Genomic DNA, 6,732 nt, shown 5'->3' on the forward strand with positions numbered 1-6,732 from the left:
CTTTCACTTTGACCGGCCTGATGAGAAACCAGTTCTTGCAAAGGTTCCTAGGTGTGTGTTGAATATGCACAAACCGACATTAGAGGAATGCAATGTGGATTAAAGCTGTATGATGCGACAGTCGGCGTTAAGGGGTGTTAATTATCAACCTGACGTCACTAATCATACATTTACTGAACACTAATCACAGCAGAGGACAGTCAGGTGAAACCTTCAGGTGTTCTTCGCGTCCGACCCCTGAATTCTACCGGCTGCGTTCCGTCTGCGTTCTGTCCACGCCACGTCCGGTTGATCTTGTCCAGCGAGTTTTTAACGGACCACCGTGTGTAAACACCTTCTCACCGCTGATATTTCATGTGTCACAGCAGAAAGAGGTGGAACAAACGCTGCCAACGATGGTTCAGTTCCATCACGAGTTCAGAGAAAACAACCTGCACAGCTGTCACCAAATGTCTGCTGTCTCTGACTTCTTCCATCTGGACAGCTTGTTGTTCATTATCACTTACTTAACTGTCACATAGATGTTGAGAGTTAATCAACATGCAGCATCTAAACGACGGATTGTCATGTGACCGTTAACAAATCTGTCACCATGGTTACAGTTTAGGCAACCAAAATAACCGAAAAAAGACGGAGAGCAAACAAAAGAGATTCAAAGACAAACTGAGTTTTCTGCTGAACATAAGAAGCTTGACATTCACATAAAGCATTGAACACACCAGACACTGAACCACGTGATGTGTTAAATGTCAATCACACACACACACACACACACACACACACACACACACACACAGTGTCATCAGTATCCAGATGTACCCGCCGCTCCAACACGAGGGAGGCAGCAGCTGAATCCGATGCGGACTCAATGGGAGTCTGACGATTAGCAGAGCTGAACGACGAGTGCTGCCTCTCACGACGGCGTCGCTGTGAAACGAGTTGTGACAGAAGGAAAATGTGACTGAATCTGTCGAACGCTGCAGCTCCCGTGGAGTCAACGCCGTTTTTCAAATCCAGGAAATAAAAGATGCTGACGTTCATTTGGGGCTGCGCTGGGCGATCACAATTACTGTTTAATACAGATTTGTTTGATACCGCTGCACCAGATTTCCTTCATTGTTAAATCTAACAACTCTACCAGCCTTTCAAACCCGTAACAAGTCGAGTCTGTTTTGTTTATGAGTCAAATATCACAAATTTGCATCAACACGATGCTGTCGCACCTCTGTGGCGTGATGATGCAGATGTGCGTCCCTTCAGTGTGCAGGAATGGCCTCTGTGAGCCTGCAGGACGCGGACATGCGGCGGGAATGAGATGGACTGCGCCTCGATATGAGGCTGTGAAAGCTCTGTAACTGCTCTGCCGATGAAGGTTGCGACAGAGTCGAGCACTTTTCCAGCTGCCAAACATCGTAGCGTTCCGATCACGTTCATTTCTGCCGTTGTTGCGCCGGCTGAGAGATGTGAGAACATCTCGAATGAGGTCGACCACAAACATCTGATCTGCAGCGTTTCATTAACTCACTGTCACTCAGCGTTTGGAGAATACTTCTCCTCCTCCTCCTCCTCCTCTTCCTCTTTCTGCCATTTTCTCCTCTGCTTCAGGAACTCTTTCGGCCTCTTAAAGTCTTCCTCACTGCTCCTAACAGGTTTCACCTGAGGAGCTCTCTGAAGATGCTTTCTGAATAACTTTTATCTTCATCCCGCGGAGCAGCTCTTTGTACTGGGAAGCTCTGAGAATACAGAATCGATGCCGACTTTATCTTTGACATTCATCACACGTGTTCAGATATTAATAATGTGCTGCCCCCTGTAGGTTGGTGGAATAGCGTGAAATTAATTAAGTCGAACAAAATGCAGCTGAGGAGGCGCCATCATAAAGGAAGGTAAGGAACGTCCTGAGTTTGCTTTTCAAGCTACCAGCATTTCCTGCTGCCTTCAGGTGCTCAGCTTCCAGACACGTGGACCAAAGTAATGAAGGACTCTCACCACAGTTTGTTCTGACTTCAGGGATAATTAAAAGACCGCTACCAGAAGTCCTCGGGGCTCTATAGGGTTCATAGGCTGAAAGTAAATCTGATGAATAGGTTGGACTGAGACCGTTAAGAGCTTTACAAACCAATAAAAGGATCTTAAAATCGGCCGTGAAGCCGACAGGTAGCCGGCGCAGAGACGCTGAAATCGAGTTTTGAAGTAATTGAGCCACGTTGAGCAGAAAGCAGAGCATCGCCGGAGTCAGTCCTGCAGCCAATAACAGCGAGCAGAGAGAAACAGCCAGCGGTTAGAAGGTGGTAACATGCATCTTGGCTTACCTTTTCACAAAAAATAATAATTTTCACAGCCAAAAAGGTTCATTCACGACCGTAGATCATCACGTGGCCTTTCTCAGTGTTTGCTCCGTCGTCATGGAGATGGGTTAGTTGTTATCACATGACCAAACATCTGTATGATCTGGTCAGATAACATGAAAAGGCAGGTGACAAGCATTCAAACACATATAACACAGTGAACGTAGGATTGGTCCTGTACGGTAACGTCTGACAAACACAAGTATTAAACATTACAAAACTCAAATTTATAAAGATATGAAATAGATTAATTTTCTTAACTAATCAGCTCAGTGGTTCATATGTTCTGCTCTGCATTCATTAACAGCTGCAGCAGATCAGCTGTGCAGGTGAAAGGCTGGATGGGCCCTCATGTGTCCAGATTCTACATATGTATGACACTCAGTTTAATTAAAACATGAGCATTTCTTTTCCTTTCAGCCCGTTGTCACCTGTGTGTTGAAATACAGCAGCTCTCCGGGGTTTAAAAGCTGTAACGGAACATGAAATATGGCTTCAATATGTCCCTGCAGTTTTATCCGGCTCTTGTAAACATAAATCATGCATTGTTAAAGTGTCCGGGATTATACAGCAGCCCCCGATAACAGCATCGGTTAAACAGCTGCAGTGTGATGCAAATGTAATGTCATGAAAGAACGATTACATTCCGCCTGCAAAATTCAATTTAATACGAGATAAAAGAGTGCAGACGGCCGTTAATGCAGGTCGTTTGGCAGCGGTCGCACCATAACCATTACATGCAGGTTTTGGCCCATACTGAGCCGATTACTGCATGTTACTGGTGAGGGGGGAACACGAGCAACACGACGCGCCGGCTCCTTCATAAATAAACCACCGAACGAGGGAGCGAACGACGAGATGAAAGAGATGAGTCAGTATATCAAAAACCAGACGAGGCAAAGTCGGGCCATTTTTCTAACCTTGTGCTGTCCTCGGCTGCCAGTTGATGACAGTTACTAACTTTATTACAGCTGGTAATCAGTTCATCATTAAAGAGCTTCCATAGTGATTCACTGTTTCATTAAGATGGGGGCTTTTCCAGAGAGAGGAAACCAGTCAGAGGTCCAAATATCCGGACAGTTACTTCCTGTAACCCTGATTCCCAAGAAAACCACAATCAATCATTTCCAATCAAACTGTTTCCTGAAGTGTTCCTGAGTCCAGGTATTAATCTCTTCATCCAATCACGTGTCCACAAAGTGTTGACCCTCGCTCCATCCTCGCTGTGAACCACTGAACCTTTCAATCATGATGCTATCACCTGTTACCAATCAGCCTGTTCACCTGTGGAATGATCCAAACAGGTGTTTTTGGAGCGTTCTACATCTTTCTCAGTCTTTAGCTGCTGCATCAGATTCAGAATCAGAAGATATTTACAGAAATCAATGAAGCTGATGAGGTCAAACAGTAAATATATTGACTTTGTGCTGTTTTCAGGGGAGTTTATGTCAGCTGGGGTTGTTGTACGGGTCCAAAAGCTCCAAACACTGGATCCTACATTTCCCACAATGCATTTCTCAGGTCTTCTGAGAAGCCACTGAACTGGCTTTGACATGTCGGACTGTGTCTTTACAAAACAAAAAGGAACTTGAAAAGATAAATTTAATTTATGACAAATGAATGTCAGAAAATATCATAAAGCCATAAATAACATGTTTTTAAGGCTTTGTGAGCGCAGCAACAGTCCCATCACTCAGGTGCTCTGCACGATGAAGAATCTGCATCGACCGCCCCCCCTCGTGGCCCAATTGTTGAAAAATACGTGCTAAAGTGCCACCTGGGAGCCAAAACTCGCATTAAAGTGCCCCCTGGGAGCCAAAATGCGTGCTAAAGTGCCCTCTTGGGAGCCAAAACGTGCACTAAAGTGCCCTCTTAGACACCAAAACACGTGCTAAAGTGCCCTCTTGGACGCCAAAATGCGTGCCCAAGTGAAGTCCTTTTCGCCCCTGCCCTTCAAAAAGTCACGCCACTGTACAGTAGCCATCTGGAGCTAAAGTGTTGCTAACACCACGTTCCAGGTGACTGTTGAACGGCTGTTGGCTCAGCGCTTCTGTGTTTTATACCAGATTCAGACCACAATGCCGACAGATACGCTCACAGAGAGCAGAGAGACATGACGAGCCAATCACAACATGTCACCCGTCCCGACCTGCGTGATGTCACGGGGAAGGTTGGACGATGCTGGCTGTCTTGTGTTAAAAAGCCTGTTTTTCCTCCTCACCACGTTTACAGGTGAAGAGCGTTCTGTGCTCCTATTGGTCATCGTCACCAGCGTGTGGAGGCGGCGACAGACACACTGGTCCTCTGTCGGGACGCTGTGAGACGCTGATCCTCTGCAGCATCAGATGCTGCCTGCGATGGTTCCTGACGTCCTCCGTCTGTAATCCGAACCCAGCTGCACTCCTTTACCTTCACCAGATTAACTGCTGTGTTCTACTTCCTGTCAGCACTTATTGATCAGACGCAGGTGATACTCCGTCATGGCGTGAAGCGTCTTGTAACTCATTTAATGGCTAAGCTGTGCTGTTCTTTGTATTTTCACAATATCTTTGGTCTGACTCTCGTTAATGGAATCTCGATCCGCTGCCTCCAGCCTGTACAGGAAACGCGTTCAGCTGCATCGCTGTGCACACGAAGAAGATAAAAAGCCTCGAATGGAAATATAATGAGACAGGAAATGGAGCGTTGTAAACGGACAGTCGTGTCATTTTAAAAGATTAAATCTAAGATTAAAGATAAATGAAATCGCTACCTGCACAGGTGTTTCCACCTCCTCAGCCTGAGTAGACTGTGTGGGCGTGTACACACGGACTGACTGATGTCTCCATCACTCAGGCCCGCCCACCTTCCACCTGAGCAGGCGTCCGATCAGCCGCAGCACCTGAACGCCACCTGTGTGTGCCTTTATTTTAAGATAAAGGTAAGTCAGACAACACAAACAGCACTCCATGCTGCTGTGTCTCTGCTGGATGTGTACATAGGCAACAGGTTACCATAACAACATGATGTGCTAGCGGCTGTGTAACAGTCAGCTGCTTTCTGCCCCCTAGTGGCCAAAATGTCATTAATGCTGCTTTCACGAAAGGTAAACGGTAAAATGAACAAAGTTGAAAGTATTCACAGTGACAAGTCAGAGTGTTGACTTACAGGTGTCACTATAATTTTTAATGGTTTAAAATTATTCTGAAACAAGAGATTAGCATTAGCATCCAACCATTTCCAGCCACTTCCAAGCTAATAGAACCTTTCGATAGCGTTACACGATACGAGAGGAAAGACGTAATTGAATCTTGGACACATTTGTTTAAGCCTGGACGTGAAACACAGCGGATGGAGCGAAGCCTGCTGGGTCACATGATGTGACGCCTCACGAACACTCGCGGTTAAAGCGCTCTGAACGCGCTTTGTGTTGGCTGTAAAATGTTGTTAGCGTCACATAATGTGACTGACTCAACCAGAGGTCAGGCCAGACAGTCAACACCCACACCAGACCATTATCAGGCTAGGCTAATTAGCTTCCTCTTTCCCAGTGAATTACTTAACTGCTCGTCTTAAATGTGTAAATTGTACTTAAAGGGACAGACTGATGAAAGCGCTAATGGTTGATAGCTCACGTTTCATGATGCTAAAACAAACATCGTGAAGGGTAAACAGTCTAACTAACGATCTCCAGGCAGTCGTGCACCACAGGAGTTGTCAGCTCGTCTCCTAGCAACGGCTGCACTCAGGTGTCAGTCAACCACTGCCATGGAAACGCCCACTCACAGGCTCCAAGCTCAGACACAATTATGTCTAAAAATGTTTCATCCGCCTTTGAAAAATATGCACAGCATCCACAGCCGCACGCGTCTTTTTATGTTCCAGCTTCAGTCGAATGAATTTCTTCACCGGGTCGTATTTTCAGCGTCAGGTGAAGAAGCGCAGCTCCAGTTTTGAGACTTTTCAGATGAGTTGAAGGATTACGAGCGTCTGTAAAGGCTGAGGAAATCCTCCAACCTCTGCCTCAAAGTCTGCAGATAAAGGAAAAAGTGGTTCTAACAAGGCTGCTCTTTATAATTCCTGAAACGCTGACATCTTTAAAGATGAACAGATTGATAACGTTCACGTCTTCTCACCTTAACGTAAAATATCCAGCCGTCGGATAAATGGAGGGAGCGTCTCAAGTGGAAAACAGTACTTCCTTGTGAAATGCTGTCTCGCACATATTAAATGATTTTCCACCTTTTTATTTGTGTGCATAAAACTGGATCCCACACACACACACGCACAAACTCTGCAGCAGCTGGCCTCCTCTCCGAGCAGACAGGCCCAGAATTGGAAATATCCAAATCTAGCCCTGCTCTACATATTCATGTCCTTCATGATGGAGAATCATGATCCAGGT

The sequence above is a fragment of the Chelmon rostratus genome, chromosome 16 (assembly GCF_017976325.1).
Source record: "Chelmon rostratus isolate fCheRos1 chromosome 16, fCheRos1.pri, whole genome shotgun sequence".
NCBI classification, from domain to species: Eukaryota; Metazoa; Chordata; class Actinopteri; order Chaetodontiformes; family Chaetodontidae; genus Chelmon; species Chelmon rostratus.